A 19186-nucleotide genomic window follows, 5' to 3' on the forward strand; every position below is an offset into this window, starting at 1 on the left:
ACTTCTCAGCCTAAATGTCAAGGACAACTGTAGGTACATGATTAGCCCCCAGATGGAATTTGCATCAGAAAGGCAGCATGCCTGATAGAAAGGTCTGGAACCTTGGTCTGAAATTGCACCCTGGCACCTACTAATTGAAAAATCTTGAATAATTTGAATCTCAATGGGTTTTTATTTAATCTTATTAAAATGAAGGGTTTAACCAGATGATTCTTTTTTTTTTTTGGTACTGGAGATCAAACTTGGGACCTTGTGCTTGCAAGGCAGGCAGTGGAACCACTGAGCTAAATCCCTGGTCCCTAACCAGATGATTCTTAGTGGTTCATCTAGCTAAAGTTTCTTTGATTTTATAAAGCAGTTGTCCAGAATTCTTCCAGTTTTGCATGTGGCAGAGGAACAGACGTAACATATGGAAAGATAAGAGCCAAGAACTCTGACTTTTTCTCCACAAAGTTACCGACTAAACATCAAAGTGTTTGTATCTGATTTTTTAAATGACTTCAAATTTTGTCTTTTGTTCTCTTTACATCCATAGCTTTTTCACATAGAGGAAACTAGATAAATTAAGTCAAATAATAATAAGGAAATAATTGACATCTCTTAAAACTATTAAAAATCAGGAAAATACATATGTTGGAAAAGCTATAGAAAAACTGCAGCACACACCCATGCTGATGTTACTGTCAAAACAGTTTAAGGAGACATTTTGAATATACTTATCAAGTATCATAAACTTGTTTGACTTAGGAAACCCCCTATTCCAAATTTATATTTAGGATTGCTCTATTTCTCCAATTCTAAGTTTCAACTTAAAAATTTAATATCAATTCAATAATTTTTAAAAAGGAAAAACCAAATATACTAAAATATTACTTGATACACAATAAAAGAATATGTATACCTTGGAATAAAAGAAGTATGAAAATTTTAAAGGAGAAAAATCCATATACAAAAATATACTCAAAGCAGACTTAGCTTTTGTTTCTTTGGTTTTTTTTTTCTTTTTGGTACCGGTGATCGAACTCTGGGCCTTGTGCTTGCATAGCAGGTGGCAAAACCACTGAGCTAAATCCCTGGCCCAAATTAACCTGGGAAGTTGGATTGGTTTTGTTTTGTTTTGTTTTGGTACCGGGGATCGAACTCGCATCCCTGTGCTTGCACAGCAGGTGGTGAAACCACTGAGCTAAATCCCCGGCCCTCTTTGCTTTGTTTTTTGAGATAGGATCTTGCGATGTAATCTAAAATGTCCTTATACTTACTGTGTCGCTCAGACTGGCGCTGCACTCTCCAAAATCCTCCTGTCTCAGCCTCTTGATTCTAGGATTATAGGTACCCCTCTGTGTGGCATAGAGCAGAGTTATTTATAATTTCAAAAAATAGCACTGGCATCTAGTAATAAGAAAATGATTAAATAAAACATGTAATATACAAATACAGTGGATGTAACACAGCTCTTAAAAATTCTACAAAAAAGTGAAAAAGGAGGCATAGTTCCAAATTATTGTTACAAAATCTGTAAAATGTATAAGTGCATAAAATATAGTTTTATCAACTTAGCAATATGTTCATATGGATAAAATATTAAAAGATATCAAACAAATGAGAAATTATGTCACTGAGATACTGGAATTGCATATACGTGTGTATTTTTAAATGTCTTTCACATAGTTAAAATGTTTCAATCACAAGTAAAAGTTCTTAGAAACACTCATGTTTGTATTATATTTAAAGTGTACAACATGATTTTTTCACATATAGTCCACCAAAAATAATGTATACATACTTCAGAAAAAAACATATAAATATTTTAATACCCAATTTATTGAGACATCGTGAGATTAATGTAAGTTACCTTTGGCCTCTACCATTACAAGAGGTGCTTAAAGTGGTGTCTGTGCGCTTCCAGACATTTATTAGTATGGCAAACTGCTGGGTTTTAATGTTTGTAGTGCTTTTAAAACATTTAAAATTGTCGTTTTGGACTTACATCCTAATTTCAATGTTATCTTCACCATCAGGACTTCTACCATGCACCGCTACTTCAAAAATTTTTATTAATCTTTCAGATATTTGTAGTGCATCTATGAGTTGATTTTATCAGAGGGAGGGAGTTTCTTATCTCTTGTATAATTAATTGAGGATTTCATACATGACTTGATAATTATTGGTTTCCCCTTAAAAATATTACACACTATTACACACACATGCACAGTGAGAGTCTTGTGAGTTCTCTACCCTGTGACACTCAACCAAAGCCTTATATAATTTTTCCTTTTTAATTTTTTTATTCTTTCCGAGAACCTTTGACATTTTTTACCATTGATTTTTTTTTTTTTTTTTGGTACCAAGAATTGAACTCAGGACTTTGCGCTTGCCAGGCAGGTGTGGCACTGTTGCGTTAACCCCTGACCCCTACCTTCGAAATTTAAAACATTGGTTGCTTATACCCTGGTCCTGGATAGACTTGTCAGTTTTACTTTGGCTAGGGCTAGGTCTTTTCAAACTGACCATTTAATGTTTTCCCTCAACTATAAAAAACTTCCGTTTGTTCTGGAATCTTTTAAACATGCCAATAACCCATACACTGGATGTCTACTCTGTGGCTCTACCTGCTTTTTCTAAGCTTGCTAGGACATAGTCTTGGGAAAAACACCCCCTGCTCTGAGTCTGAACCATCCCAGTACAGCCAGGGCCTCATCTCTGCGGAAAGCGGTACAACCCGGAGAGCACTTCAATATGGCGCCCTCTGCCGGCCAGGCCACTTCCCTCCCTTCCAACCTACAGCCAATCCAAAGGAACGAAGGGAAACGTGAGGAGGCAAAGCCTGCAAAGCTTGTTCAGTACAGAGGGGTCTGGAGGACTGGGCCTCAATCACATTTTTTACCTACATCAGTTTTAGAAACCTCTCCCAGGACTGAGATTCCACCACCGCAGTCCAGTGCCGCAGCCGCACGGGAAGGTACTGCTAAGGGTCCCCAAGTGCGCACCGGGTGGGAAGTGCCCGGATGTTCTTACGACGCATGCCCATTGTGGCGCAGGTACCAAAGAGTGCGCATGTTCAGGAAGTAGTACTGAAGGAGGCACAAAAAAATGCCTTGACATCAATGTCTAGAGTCCTACAAGTTCAACTAGGCTGTAAGAGAACTTCAATAGTGGGGTTTTTTTATGGCACTTAATCAGCCTGATCCAAGACCCCACCCAGGACCACACACTGCAATTTGCTATCGTGTCATTTTTCATTTTTCTTTCTTAAGTTTTATTAGTACATTATTGCAGTACATAATGATTGAATTCCTCTTGGGGAGTTGGTAAATGTACATCACACATCTTAATTCTTTTTCCATTCCTTTCCCTTCATCCTTTTTCTCCTCCATTCATCTCTTGGTCCCCTTCCCTTTTGCAATAATCTATCTCTCTGATTTTTATTTTATTTTACTCTTTATTTATATTTTGGGTTTCTTATACAAGAGAAACTATGTCATATTTAAGCTTGTCTGTCTGATTTATTTCACTTAACATTATGGTCTCAAGGTGCATCTATTTTCCTACAAATTTCCTACCAAGTTTGCTTCAAGATAATCCTTATATATGACATAGTATTAATACCCCACTTGTGTAAAGACCATATTTTCTATATCCATTCATGCCTTGATGGACATAAAGGCTGCTTAGAAGATTTCTCTCTTATGAGTTGTGCTGCCATAATCAGTTTTTCAGTTTGTCTTTAATGACATACACATTTTGAGGTTGTTCTGTATCATTTGGGATCCAACCCAGAGCTTCATCCCTGCTAGGCCAGTGCTCTACCACTGAGCTAAATCCCCAGGTCTGGCATTGACTTTTTTTAAGAAGACAGCATGGTTGTTTTGTATAATGTGTCCATCTATTCCGTGTTATCTTCTGATATCTCAAAATCAGGTTATGAATTGGAGGTAGAAGTTCATACGTGATAAGGTTTGCATCCCTGTGGCTGTGTTGTCTCAGAAGGCATGTCTAGGACTTGGTGTTGACTAATCATTGGGTTGAGGTGGTGTCTTCCAGCTTTCTCCACTATAAAGATACCTCTTCCCTCATTGCAGTTAAGGGCCTTTTATTTTTTTGCTTCCTGTTCCCCATGGACTCTCCGTAGTGTCTTTTATTACAGCATGTCAAATATCAATCTCTTTAACTTTACACCTGCCTTGCTCTTATGAAATTCCCTCTACCAGTTGGCAGTCTTAATACAAACCCAGAACCTCCAGCTAGAAACCTCAGGGGTCTTTAATTACTCCTTGTCCATGTGTAGCCAAGAGGTCCTAGAGATTCTCAGAAACATCTCCCAAATCCGACACCTCTTCTACTTTAATAATTCAACAATCTAAGGGACTGTATTGGGTGAGGATTTACGCAACATATTCTCTAAGGAAGAGGATGGGATGTATACATTTATGCCCAGGGACAGTTGGAACTGTGTAAAACACACTTTTGCCATGCATAGTTATAGGAACATCCCAGCTTCTTTTCTGAAAACACCTCCACCTTCAACCCAAGACCTCCAATCTGTACTTTCAGGAGTGGATTTTTTCAGATTTAACCAAATAAGAACAGTCATTTCCATGGTTATACAGGTTGGTTATGAATAAATGATTTACAAAAGGCCAATCAGAACAAATGCGAAGAATGTTATTTGAAATGATGGAAATGCATATCTTCGCATCTGGGGAAATCATCTGAGAGCTGCTACAGCCCAAGGAAAGCCTGGAATAGATAAGAGCAGGTATGCCTAAGAAACAAGAAGTGGAGCCAGGTCTGAGGAAGAAGAAGACTGTGAATGCTGGAAGTTTTTTAATCCTTCCTGAAGTCAGATGTCAGAATTGAACAAACAAACCAGCTTTTTGTTACTTAAGGCTTTTAAATTTATTTCTTACTTTTAGCCTGAAATATGGTTAAGTGATATGGGTCCCAAATTTGGCCATAAGAGAAAAATGAATTATGGGAGACACTATTAAAAAAATCACTTTAAAATTTACTCCAGTTGAAAAGGATGCATATGCTGCTGTTGGGATGGGAGAGCCCAATGCCTGTTGTGCCTACGAGGAAGAAAAGGAGCAAGATAAAGTGGGCTGACTAAGGCTGAAGAACCTCTGCTAGGACACTTGCTATGGCTGAAGAGAAAGGCTGAGGCAACGGATGGACATGGGTATGAATGGCCAAAGCCTTTTGCCATGGAGACGACCAGGCCCTGAGCAGACAGCAAGCAATGTTGTCAATGTCTTGAGATCAGCAAAGCAGCAGAGGTCTTGGGGCAGAAGGACTGCAGCTTGCAGACTAAGACAGCCCTACACACCAGTGAGGTCACAATGGACCGCCCTTGCTAGCTGGGGAAGAAATCCCAGGAGGACAGGACGTGACTGGGCGCTGTGTGATGGCTGAGCAGCAGGGGAGTCAGACCCTCTCAGAGACTGATTGAGCCTTTCTAGAGCTCGTGGAAGGATCAGGACCCCACGGGTCTTGCCAGGTCAGGAGCTCTAGTGTGGCTCAGGTGGGCCCACACCCTCAGACTGAAGTGGGCACAGGTCCGGCCGGGAAGCTGCCGGGGTCTTGTTGAGAGCGTCGGACACAGGCAGAGCCACTCCTGCACCCACACACCATACTGTTTTTGACCACACACCTGGGGCAGGGGCCTAGACCCGTCCAGGACTCACCGGGGGCTGCCCCACCGCATCTCCAGAACCTCCCCAAGAGCCAAGGTTGGACCTGCCCCCGAGAGGTGTCACTCACGTGCCGTGCAGGTGTCGAGGGCAGGACCTCGAGGGGAGTGACTTGGTCACCAAGACACGCTACCGGACACACACAAGTTAACCGAGGAGAGGTTTATCTCGGCTCGCACTTGGGAGAGGTTTCAGTCCCTAGACAGCAGCTCAAAGCCAGCGCGGCACGGCAGAGGGGCCTGGCAGACAGAAAGCAGAGTCCAGGGAGCAGAGGCAGTGAGATGAAGGCTTCCAGGCCCTGAACCAGGTGATTTCTCTCAGCCCAGATCCCACCTCCTGACAAACCAGGTGTACCACGCCCATGAGGCAATCACCTCCCAGAGGCGGCTTGTGAGTGTGTGAGGCTGTGCAGACAGGTAGCTCTAAACTGTCCCCAAGGGAGAGGGATGGGAGGGCGACCTTGGGGGCAGGAGGAGGGGTGCCCATCCCTGCAGGTCAGCTTCCCAAGCTGGAGCTCTCTGCTCCTGGGACCAGAGCAGGCGGGGCGTGCATTGACACCGAGCGACCACCGGAGGGCAGCAGAGCCCTGTGCTGAGATCACGCGCTGAGGTTGCCAGAGTCCCCAGCTCTGCCAGGATTGTATGAGGATGCCTAGCATAAAGAGAATATGTTCGTATATTCGTGCTTATTTCTACCACCTTATTCTGTCTTCCTCTCTGTCTTGCTTCCTCTAAGTAGGCTGGAAGATTTTCGTTATTTCTTCAGAAGTAATTCACCTCACTGTTTCTTTTTCAGAGAGAGAGAGAGAGTGTTTAGGTCTTGCTCAGTGTCTGAGATCTGAGATTGCTGGGAAGCACCATCACACCTGACTTTTCCTTTTCTCTTGCAGTTAGGAGTGATGTATCTGGTCTCTGGATTTTCCGTAGTGACCTTAGATATCACACCCTGAACTTTTGCTTGTTAAATTTAGGTCTTTAAATGTCTTGATTAATTTTTGTTTGGAAGAGGTTTAGCCTCCAGGAAAACTGAGAGAATGCTGGCCTGGCACAGCTCAGAGCGAGGGCGGGGACCTAGGCTCCCCAGAGGGCGGGGCATCTCCAACAAGCACTCCTTACTCCTCTGCCTAGGAGAACCCTGCCCTTTCCCGGTTATCTGAAGGTTTGTTCCTGGAGCCACAGTGATGCCCCGCTGGGATCGTTGCCCTGAGGGCTCCGCTGGGCGCCTGAGCTGAGCTCCGCAGTGGCACAGGGGGCTCTCAAGTGAGCTGTTCGCCGCCCTGGCGCTCTGCCTTCCTGTGGCCTGGGGCCTTCCGAGTCTTGCGACGTGTGCTTCCTTCCTTGTCCCGAAGGCCTCTCAGGGACCCCGGTGGCTGCGCTGAGCTGACAGGGAGAGTGAATTCTTGGCCTCGCTGGTCCCGGCTTCCTCCCTTTCTGTTCGCCCGGGCTCTGAGCAGTCATATATAACTCGTTATATATATAAGCTGTACTATGAGTTGTTGTTTTGGTATTTTTGGTTTTTCTTTCTTTTGGTACCGGGGATTGAACTCAGGACCTTATGCTGGTGAGGCAGGCACGGTGCCACTGAGCTAAATCCCCAGCCCTTCAAGCTCTGTTATGTACATGTAGCCACTCCTCAAATGATTATGAACTGCACAATAAAAATAAACAACAATGTAAACTGCAGGCCTACTTTCTAACACTGAATCTCCTACCCTCAGCCATAATAGAAGCCTAAATGTACTCCAAAACCTCAACTAAATCCCAACAAATACCGCAACCCAAAGTGCACCTTGCCCTTTGGTCCTAAGCCACTTCCTCACCCTAACTGTAGCGAAACTTTGAGGATGTGACCTCACTCCCTTGGTATTAGAACCCAGCGAAACTGGGTGCCCTTCTGAAGCTGTCTCCCATCCTGGCCCCTTGGAGGGAGACAGAGAAGAGGGGAGGATGAGCTGTTGCCATTTTCCCACTTTCTGAAGGTCTAGCCACAGAAAGGACCAAAATCCGAGCCTTTTCTGACCTTGGCTTGGCTCTGGCCGCAGATGTTTCCAGCTAATGTTCAGGAGGAACCCACATGTGAGAGAGGCAGCCCAGTGCCCATCCTGGATGTCAGCGCCAGCCGTGACCTCTCATGGGCAGTGCTTCCCCTCGCACTCAGGGTATGTAAGGGTCCTGCTTGGACAGGGGCAGGCTGTGAGGTGTCAGAGCTCTGTCCCGCTGCCCCACCACTCTGCAGCCCCCACTTCATTGCTAGAGGTACAGCAAACATTGGGGCCTGCTAGGGTCCGGATTGTTTTGGACTACTTCGCTTGGAGCCCAGCACCGAGCGCTCAGGTGCACGGAGTTTTGTGCCTGCCTCACTCAGAAAGGATCATCAGTGTGAAGTGGAAACCCATGTTAGCATTAGCCTAGTGGGACAAAGTCAGCCAAGGCTAGGACAGTCACAGAGGGCTTGGGGTGGGGTCTGCTTTCCTCTACACCGAGGCACAGAGGACCACACAAGACACGACACTGTCTCAGAGAGGCAGGGTGGAAGAAAAGCCCGGGCCTCTGACTCTGCTGCTCACTTGTCTCTCCCCAGCACCGCCTCTCCCATTTTGGAAACCTGGTCCGAATGGCACCATCCACCAGACATTCAGCAAATCAAGATCAAAAGGGCCGGCTTGCAAGTGAACTCACCTGGAGCAGACATGGAGCCTCCCTTGTGCCTTCCCCTTGCTCAGGTGGAATATCTAGAGCCCCACGAGGCCAAAACAGATGGTGAGGGCCACAGAAGTCCGGAAGGCTTTCATGGCTTTTGGTTGGGCATTGGAATCCCCCAGATGGCCAGGATGTCTTTTCTGTGCTCCACAGGGTACTGGCAAGTGACCAACACTGCTGAGCTTTCCTCCTCCTAGCTCCGGCTCCATGTCCAGAACACCATGGGCCTGCTCTGCAGCCAGAGCCAGCACCAGAGAAAGAGCTTCCTCTGGAGACAGGAGAGAAGCAGAAGCCAGCTCCATAGCACCCCTGCCTCTCTGCTGCCGCTGACAAGAACAGGTCCTTGCAGAAGGTGCTCTTAGCCTTCTCTCCCAAGCTGCTGGCAGAGCAGCTGACCTTGATGGATATGGTGAGCAGCTGAGCTCTGTGGGGTGGGGTGGGGCGGGGAAACCCATCCTTCTCACACTGATCTCAGGCCTGACATTCCCAGTTTACCAAATCAAAATTCCTTCTTCTACCAACTGCATCACCTATACTTGTCTCTCAGCCCCAAGCCACTCCTGTCCTTGGGTTGAGGTCGACAGTAAAGAAAGGGTACTCACATGCCCGCCTCACACAGTGACTGTGATGTCAACTGCGATTGAACAATTGGGAAACAGGGCAGGGAGTCAGACCAACTCACCGAGGAGGGTGTGCTCTGAGGTGCAGGCAGGAGCACATGTCACCTTGCCATCATCCCAGGAGACCTGGCCAGCCTTATCACTTTGTAGGCATTTGAGATTCATGGGTTCTACAGAAGACACCCACACAGAGCCCCCAGTCATAGCTGTCCCAGGAAATGTGCCACTGACCTGGGCAAAGGAGCAGAGGGCAGGTGAGTTTGGAAAGAAGACAATACCTCAGAATGAGTGGGACTCAGATGTCTGCCTGTGCTAGAGGTTTGGGAGGATGGGCATGGGGAAAATTCCACTGATTTTCACATCAGTGCTAGGTCCTAGGTCATAAGTTGGACATCACTAGTGGGCAGTGGAGGAAAACCGGCTATGTGCAAAAGTCTCTGTCCATATCTGCAGCTTCCTGATCTCTAGCTCAGGCCACGGCCACCTGCCTGTGGATGGCTGAAGCCATCGACTATCTGGGGTGGGTTCTGCCTGTGTGATGCTGTCTTCCTCCACAGGAGCTGTTCAAAAATGTGGTGCCCTGGGACTGCCTGTGCTCAATCTGTACCCGAAGAAACAAAAAGTGCAAAAAACCTCTGGCACCTACCGTTCAGGCCACTATCACACATTTTAATCACGTGGCCAACTGCACGATCACCTCCTGCTTTGGGGGTCCCAGCACGAGGGCTGGAGACAGGGCCAGGGTGGTCAAGCACTGGATCCATGTGGCCAAGCTAAGTGGTAAGAGGGTGCTGGCAATTTCCTCTCGACATCTCCAATCTGCCTCTTTTCCTCCATCAGCTCTTGGGACTCTAGGCTTTTTTCTAAGATGTTGCATGATCCCTAGTGCCTCCTTGTCATGGGTGATAGGTCTCCCACCACCTCAGCAGCTATTATTTGTAGTAGCTGCCCTCTTCCTATGGTGCCTTGCCCCCTCCCCTGTGTGATGTCATGCCAAGATGATTGCTCTCACCAAAGAATAAACCCTTCTTCCGAGTATGCCCCTGTTCCAGCCCAGGAAGTAACCTAATACTTGCTCACCTCCTACCACCTAGTGACCTCATAGGCTCCTCCATTCCCTAGTCACTAGCCCACTCAACCCCACCTCTCCCAATGCAACCCCCACCCCAATCTCTATAAAAGACTCACCCTGCCCCGGCCATATTGCTTTTTCTCTCCTTTGTTCCGAGACAGCCCGGCACATCTATTCCCCTAACAAAGGCTTCTTGTGTCCTGGTCTGGTCTTGGTCTTCGGCCCTTTTACCTGATTTTTCTGGTGCTGTGACTCGGATGGTAAATGGTTCATTAATGGACGATCCCACCCAGGAAGGGGTTAACTGACCTTTTGGCCATCTCCAACGGACCTACCTGCCTGCCATTGCCACAACCCTCCGGGGCTTTCTACCTTTGCCATTGCTGGCGCTACACATCCACACCGGTCACCAATATCTGAGTGAGTAGGGAGTTCAGCCTCCCTCTCGTCGGGTTCTCTGTCTCGTGTTCTCTCCACCTCTGGGGACTTCTCAGAAATCCAAGGGCTTGGTCAGAGAAACCCCCACGGCCTCTGGGCCCAAGACCGTGCCCCTGTTAGAAGTCCCATCAGCCAACCTCCTCTCGTTCTCTCCCTTTGGGAGACTCACTCGGAGATTGTCAAAGGAGACAAGGACATTTCTCCCCTTTGTCTTTCCCCCCAGGGGCTGCCGCCTCCTCACCTGCTCTAATCAGGGGACCCAACAATCCAAACCCCACCCCTCAACGCCTCTGGGCTGCCTTCTGGCACAACTCAAACTCCTCCGATTGTTGGGACCAGACTTTAAGCCAAAAAGACTTGTTTTCTATTACAATCAGGTTTGACCTCAGTATAAATTAGATAATGGGTTTCCAGGGCCCAAAAAATGGCACTTTCAAGTTTAACTTATTGTGTGATTTACACAACTTCTGTCAATGCAATGGCAAATGGTCAGAAATCCCCTACATACAAGGCTTTCCTAACTATGCTTTTAACCCTCCCCCTGTCAAACCTGTTCTCCTTCTCAAATCATCCTAGCCTGAGCCGATCACTCACCGCTCATACCTCCCCCACTTTATAACTGTTGATAGGAAAAAGTTTTAAAGCTTAATAGATTAGCTATTAAAGTAGTTGTGGAAGCAAACTAGGTAGTGTATCCCTTTAAAAACTTGCCTTAGCCCATTGCTTCTGCTGTTTAAAGTAAAGGTTATATAGCTTCTTTGATTTTTAGCTCCACTATAGATAACATCCTAACTAAAGAACAAAGTGGGAATCCTTGAACAAACCTGTGAGACAAGTGCCTTAACTGTCATGTGTTTAGGGCTGTCATCAGTGGCAGAAACCACCTGTGTCTAACCATTAAACAGGAATTGGAACTTTATTTACTTAACAAAGACCACTAGGGATAAGATAATGATGGACAAAAGTATAAAATGTTTATAGTGAGTCGGAGACCAAATATTTAAAAAGCTATAAGTAAAAGACATATTTTTGATATAAAGGGATTTTATATGTTTGTCTTGTTAGCAGGACAAGACCAAAAGGCCTAGGTACATCAAGAAGGTGTGTGGAAGTGATTTATGAAGGAAATATATATGTTTGTTTATCAAAGGTTTACAGGAATAGAGGTTTCATTCTTTCTGATTTTAATTCTACAAGAGATCTCTGTTAACTGACTTACAAAAAGTTTTAAATAGTCTTATTTATAATTATAAACCTAAAATTATAAGGAGATTATAATTCCATTGGGCTAAATATATTTGAGTCCACCCTAGTTTTAGAAATTGTCTTATATCTTTGTTTTTTGTCCAATCGTACAGCTGTTTTGTTTATAGATAAAGGTTATTAAGTTCAAGGCATGCTCCCCTTGGTAAACAAAGGAGCGGCCACATGGAAATATTTTCCAGTCTTTGTTCACTAGGGGGACCTCAACAGTTTTCATCTTACAACAGACCCGATAGTTTTCTTAGCCTTGTAAAAACCTTACAGGAATAAATATTATTTAAATATATTATTATACTGTTTATATCAATTGTCATCAAAGGGATAAATTCTAAATATGTTATTATTGTGTGCTTACACTGGTCATTTTCAAAGGACTAAATATTCTGTAAAAAACAACAATAACAGGGCTTTATTTTTTCTAGTGTACTAAATGTATTTGTATTTTCTGACTGTACAGGTTTTCTAATATTTGTTTATGATAATAACCTCTTTTTGATTCAGGTATTTGCCTTTTTATACACTCTAGCTATTTATGATAACAGATACATATATGGGCTATTATCTTTAGATGGTATCCTATCAAAAGATTATCTATTTATTTATTTTAAAGGTAATAATTTAGGTAAAAACTTTTGGTGTTTTTCAAAAATGAGTAAGTTTAACAATGGCTATTTTATATCAAGATGGACATTTAAATGTGATACAAAGGTAAAGTCATCATAATTGTCATGTTAAAATATTATTTGTGGTTCTTTTTCTGTTAATATTCTACAGAAATTCAACTACTAAAAAACAACCATGACTGATAACAGTAACAGTTCTCTATATTTTAAATTCCAAAATGCTTGCTATTGTGGTAAAACTATAATAGTTAAGTTCATTATTCTTGTTACAATGCTAACGCTATTGACCTTCTCTTCTGGATGTTCAACAACTAAAGTTTGGAGACCAAAAGTAAAAGGTAACTGGGCTATGAGGACAGCCGATATTTTGGCCCTGGCCCCTCAAGGTCAACAAAGTTCCAGAACATGAGGGAACCTTCTCTACAGGGTTCTACATCTTTGGAAAGTCACTCAACCTCCTAAACTGGGAGATTGCTGGACACCAGAGGACAATATACTGTGTGCCAAAGGAGGGTCACCAAGAAAAATATCTCCAATGCTTTCACTGAAAGCAACTTGGTCAAGCAAGGCCATAATCCATCCAGACAGCTGACACTGACAGAGGAGGAGAGAGGCACTATGCATAGTTCTAAAGTAATGGCCTGGGGAGACTTAACTGACCTTAATAGATAGCAAGAGGTTCATATTGATTGACATAGGTCTCGCTTTAACTTGGTCTTAAACACCCAGCAGAAAAAATAACCAAAAGAGGTATAAAACAATGACATAATAATAAAGCTAGACTTCAGAAAAATTAAGACATAGCCCACCCATTAAAATCTTTTGGTTCACTCATGACACAGCCATTTCAAAAAGACAAAACTCTGGGTACTAAATAGAAGCAAAAATCATTAATTAGCTACAAGTGTGTACAGATTCTTTTCAAAAAAAATAAAAGAAGTTCTTTACAGGTACCCAATCCTAGAAACCACTGGTCTCCAGATCTCTCCTTTTAGATAAGTGTTTTTCTGATTCTGTGATAACTAATTAACTATTGTGTAGTGATAAAAAAAAAAAACCCAAGAAACCATAAAGTAAGAGTATTGGGAAAAAAATCACCTGCTTGTCAGCCACAGTCAGGATAAGTTCTATACCAAGCAGCTACAAGATTTATTCCTTTTAAAATAATTCACATCCTTGTTCTCTGTTTATGGTGCCTCTTCTCATTGTGCTCATATTTCCTGGATACCTACCCGTGTCTAAAAACATCAAGCCTTTTATGTTACACTTGATCACCTTAAGTTAGCCAGGGTCCTTGTGGAGGTTATCAGTTCTCTTTATTTTTAAATATATCTAGGAGGCTTCCAAAAACTGAGAGATACAGGAATAAAACTGTCCTGGCCTTGAATTTCAAGGAGAAGTCAGGTTCATAGTAACACTACACTCATTGGTATGTTGGCCTCCAAAAGACATTTGCTCAGTTACATACACCTTTTATATTCCAAAAAAAAAAGGATTATAAAGATCATATAAATTGTGTTTATCACTTTTCCACTCATTCTCTTAGAGCAAGGACATGACACAGGGGCCCTTAGATTAGGAGCTATGATGTCTTCCATAACAGTCTCTTATTTCTATAACAAATGAGCCCCTAAACATCCAGCTGTCTCTGTAAAACCTATGTAAATAATAAAAAATTACATGTCAAATGAAAAAAATTAAAACTCAATGGGCCAGATAGATATGCCCCCCAAGCTACTAATCAATGGTGGGGTACATTTGGTTCCTGGAGCTCATGGCTCACCTGGCTATTACTACTCTTGGGACCCCTCAGTATTATCTGTTTAATTCTCTGTTTTGGACTGTGCCTGGTTTGCTGTTTTCAAAATTTCTTGCAGGATGATTGAGGGTATTCACCAATCAGTCAAGGAATTCATCATGGCAGGGTACCAGCCAGTACGACAAAAGGAAGAGGTCGCCACTTGCCACAGGCCTCATCAGATCCAGGTCTAGCCCTGATCTTCATCCCTTCTCAGCAGGAAACATCTCCAGAAAAAGAGACCTTCATTCAAATATCAATGGAGACCCTGACCTAGACTAATAGGTCATGTGGTGTGGTGGGTGCTGTCATGTGATCTAAGCTTCTTTGAGTTTCACTAAAATCCTCCTCCCTGAAAGAGAGCCCATTTAATAAATGGTGTTGGAACAACTGGATTTCAACCTGCCAAAGATTGAAACTAGACCCACACCTATCACCATGCACTAAACTAAGATTGAAGTGGATTAAAGATATAAATATTAAGACAGAAACACTAAACTTGCTGGAAGATAAGTTAGGTAGAACTCTTGAAGATATTGGCATAGGAAAAGACTTCATGAACAAAACCTCAGTAGCACGGGAACTAGCAGAAAGAATCAACAACTGGGATCTCATCTTACTAAAATGCTTCTACACTGCAAAAGAAACCACCAACAGAGATAACAGACAACCTACAATATGGAAAAAAATTTAGCAGTTGTACCTAAGACAAAGGACTACTATCTAGAATATATAAAGAATTGAAAAAATCAGACCCCCCAAATTCAAAGACCCAATTCAAAAATGGGCATCTGAAATGAACAGACATTTCTCACTCAAGGAAGTAAAAGCAGCAAACAAATATATGAAAAAATGTTCAACATCACTCATCATTCAACAGATGCAGATGAAAACAACACTGAGATTCCACTTCACCCCAGAAAGAATGGCTGCTATCAAGAAATCAACCAATAACTAATGCTGGCAGGGGTGTGGGGAGAAGGGAACCTTTCTCCCTTGTTGGTGGGAGTGCCGACTGGTGCAACCACTGTGTAAGTCAGTGTGGAGATACCTCAAAGAACTAGGACTAGAGGTCCCATTTGACCCAGCTATTCCCCTGCTGGGTATCTTCCCAAAAGAATTAAAAGAATCATACCACAGTGATATATGTGCCCCCATGTTCATAGCAGCACAGTTTGTAATAGCTAAAGCTTGGAAGCAGCCCAAGTGCCCACCAACTGGAAACTGGATAAAGAAAATGTGGTTTTTTTATAAAATGGAGTACTACTCAGCCATAAAGAATGAAAAGCTAGAGTCATTTATAGCTAAATGGATGCATATCAAGGCCATACTCTTAAGTGAAATAAATAGGACACACATGTGCAAATACCAAATAGTTTCACTAGTGTGAGAAATTGATAGAGTAAACAAGGGTTAAAATGATTAAAATGAATAATTGATAATTTCAAATAAGAAAAAAGGTCCAAAGACAAAGGAGTGAAAGGAGGGGAAGGTGAACGGAAAAGAGGGAAACGAAAAACCATGAGAAAAGAAAGAAAATGGAAATGAAATCTATGTAAATAGGGAAGGGTGGAGGGTGTGAAGGGTGCAGAGGTAATGGGAAAAAAATAAGAACCAAGATATGTCATGTACAGGTACAAACACCCAATAACCACAGTGTCTTCAGAGGAACTTGAAAATCAAATCATGAAAAATGATTTTGGAACCTATGTCATTCAAGGAAGACATTGACACATTCCCTTGGTCATGGCTTTCAACATGACAAATCATATTCTTATCACAATTACATGGCTAAAGCTGAACACTGAGCTAAAAGCCTACTGAGAAATATCATCTTGTTTGGCAGAAACACTAGCAAAATTCCCATGGTCAATACTAGGGGATAGGAAATATGGTCAATGACCTGCATCCCTATACAATAACCTATCACAATCTCTAAATAAGTCCATAGTACAATCTCATATTTACAAAAAGCATTACTGACAAATCATATTTTGAACTGCGTTATAAGCAGAGGTTACCACAGGAGTTCAAAAGCATAATTCATGATATAAATACCAAAAAATAAGAAATGCCTCTAATGATTTAAAGTCAACAAACCTGTACACTAGGATAAAACTTAATGGAATACCTGCCAAAAATCCAGGGTAACATTTTGTTAGATATCCCATCCACTTTACCAAGAAATCTGAAGGCTATTTGTTGGCATCTTGGCAGGGACAATTTCTTACTTACCAGGTTAGTCATAACATTTCATAAATTACCATTCTTAATTTCAATCACTATAATTTAATAACTGTTGGAATCTTAGACAACACTTTGACATGTGTGTTTAGAACACATCATCTTTCACCTTAGGGGAGAAAAAAAGGACAACTTTAAAATTTTGGTCACCTCCATCATCAGGGAAACCAACTGAAGTACTTAGATCTTTAGAACTTCAAGGTCAGAGATGTTGTTCTTCACACCATTTTCTCTTGGCTGGCTACCTGTAGAAAAAATTATGGTCAATACTGTGATGTGGATCAGTTGGATAACTTACATGGATCCCTGCATATGCCTCCACACCTTCTAGAATTAAATCCAGAGTTTATCAAAACTTTATATAATAAGCTAATTGTTACTAGCAGTGGTAAACAGAATCATTCCTTTACTAAATATGTACAGGAAACATGCTAAAATAAATGTAAGGACCCCACACTTACATTATCCCTCTTGATCATCATGGTCATGGATACAACAAACTGCCACTGTTGGTCATCATGAGACTTACCACCGTATCTGCATGGAAATGTAAAAACATGGGTGACAAGTATAAGTATGGTAAGACTTTTCTACTGGGACCCTTCAAATAACTTTCTTTATTGTCATTATTTCAAGATTTCATTTCCACCTGGATTCATCAACTCTACTTGTATTCTTGATTATTTTATCATGAACATCATTGTTCCAAACCTCATTATCTCATGACTGCTAATATTTAACTTGTTAACTACCATGATGCATAAATGCATAATAATAACCTGAGTACATGCAAGTCATTTGAAATTCCCAGGGTAAATTCTCTCTAAATGTAAGATAATGCAATAATATGGTTTCTAGAATACAAAATACTGCATTCCTTTTCTACATACTTACATTTTTTTAATCATATGATAAAAATTGTAGGGAAACAAACATCACTGACTCAGATATTTGATTATTTATTGGTTGGTCTGGCATGTGCTGTACATGAAAATAATTACTCTAATTCAGAAATATCTCCTGATAATGAACTTTTTAAGTTCACTGTTAACCCTTGACAGGAATCAAGACACAACCTACCAGGAACTGTTGAATAGCTTCTATTACATCCATGATCACAGGACTCTACCTGGATTCTTGTAGTTCTCCAAGATCAAGGATAATGTCAGATAAGACAACATTTCTTCGTGGAATATCTGCCTAGTTCCTATGATTACTATAGTTGGGACTATGTGATAAATACTTGGATATGTGCAACCTCCTCACAGGGTTACACATTCTCTCTGAAATACAGAAAAGAAACTGCATGGTTTCAAGTGTTCCTAAGGATGTTATTATTTCTCACCTGAATACTGGCAAAGAAATCATGATGGCAAGTGGTAGGGAAACCATAACTTCACTTGCCTCATGTGATCTGAAGATCAGGTGGTCTGTGCTTTAGTTTTGGTCTACATCAGCACTTGTTTGCATAACAGCAATGTCTGCCATTAAAGGCTGATGTTAGATTAACTGTGATCTCATGATAGAAATCTGCAAAGGCTTTAGAAAATACATCTTTAAGAATATTTGAGAAGGTAAACCCAGTAAGATGCCAAGCTGTGCTGTGGTTTGGGCCTACATCAGAACCTACATGAAACCACCTACCTACATGGTGTGCTGACCAACAGTTGAAAGGGTTACTATAAGGTCTTGACAGAAATCTAAAAATCTCAGTGTTTGGTGCACATCTTATTGCATGTCTATACCTGCAAATAAAGAAAAATCCATGTTTACTGTTACAAATTTATTTTTTGCCTATAAACATACTGCTCTAGTTGGTGTTTCCAAGGAAACAGATTTACCACAGGATATACAAATTTATAGGACTGTCTTACAATATTCTCCCAAAAAATCAAATGCAGCAAAGTGCAATAGATCTTTCCACATAATATTCCACATGAGTCCAGCCAGAGGCCTACAGCCCTCAGCAATGTCTCATGCAAGTTCATATCAAGAATCCACACCAAAAGGCCCAAGGGCAAGTGGTAGAAGCTCAAAAGTCTATGCCGGCAGGGTGAACAATCTATGTCAGAACACTGAGGGATCTGCACTGGAGCCAGGAAGTGATGCTCAAGACAAAGGCAAAGACCAGCACCCCCCACCCACCCACCCACTGATGGAGCAACAGCAAGAAAAGCCACTGAGTTCCAGCTCCAACAAAGCTTCTCCTGGGAAATCAGCAACCAGCATTCCTTCCCTCCTATCCTCCTTTTATGCAGTTCTGGCAACAATCCTTAGGTGGATCACCCACACCCAGAATCACCTTCAGTTAAGCTGAGCATTCCCACTTAAGCTAGCCATTATTTGATCCACACACATACCAAAAACAATTTCAGTAGAATTTCAACAGTATCATTAATTACCTTGATGTCTGGAAACAACATCTTTAATGAGAAATGTAACAAGAGCTCATCTCCATGCACTTGGAGAGAGCCTGATGGGAGAGCAAAAGACTTGAGAACACAAGTGCCAGTGTCACAGTTCTAATTTCATGGTTTCTCAGTGTTAGTCAAGGGTGTTATCTATCCTTCCTTATCACTTGCCTGGATACCTGGAAAGCTCCATTAATAAACATGTATGTACACAGTGATGTCTTGACTGGAACCTAAGTAGATCCATGTGATAAATACATTTAAGGACACAGTCTGTTCTATCAAACTACCAACAAATAACCTTGGTCCACTTTCCTCATTAGGGAAC

The 19186-nt window shown here is 42.3% G+C and overlaps 1 long non-coding RNA gene across 1 annotated transcript in view; it reads right to left on the reverse strand.

Annotated features, from left to right (window-relative positions):
* Positions 1-1343: 1343 nt before the first annotated feature.
* LOC147825040 (uncharacterized) overlaps positions 1344-19186 on the reverse strand; it is a 57921-nt gene continuing 40078 nt past the window's right edge. Inside the window, exons 6-7 of the long non-coding RNA XR_015441225.1 lie at positions 16909-16984; positions 1344-16692 (exon numbers count right to left, since the gene is read on the reverse strand). This is a non-coding gene — a long non-coding RNA (uncharacterized LOC147825040). The remainder of the gene's footprint in view (positions 16693-16908; positions 16985-19186) is intronic.

This window comes from Heterocephalus glaber, unplaced genomic scaffold (assembly GCF_053883595.1).
Source record: "Heterocephalus glaber isolate CG9 unplaced genomic scaffold, H.glaber_assembly_v1.0 deba00001509, whole genome shotgun sequence".
Taxonomy (NCBI): domain Eukaryota; kingdom Metazoa; phylum Chordata; class Mammalia; order Rodentia; family Bathyergidae; genus Heterocephalus; species Heterocephalus glaber.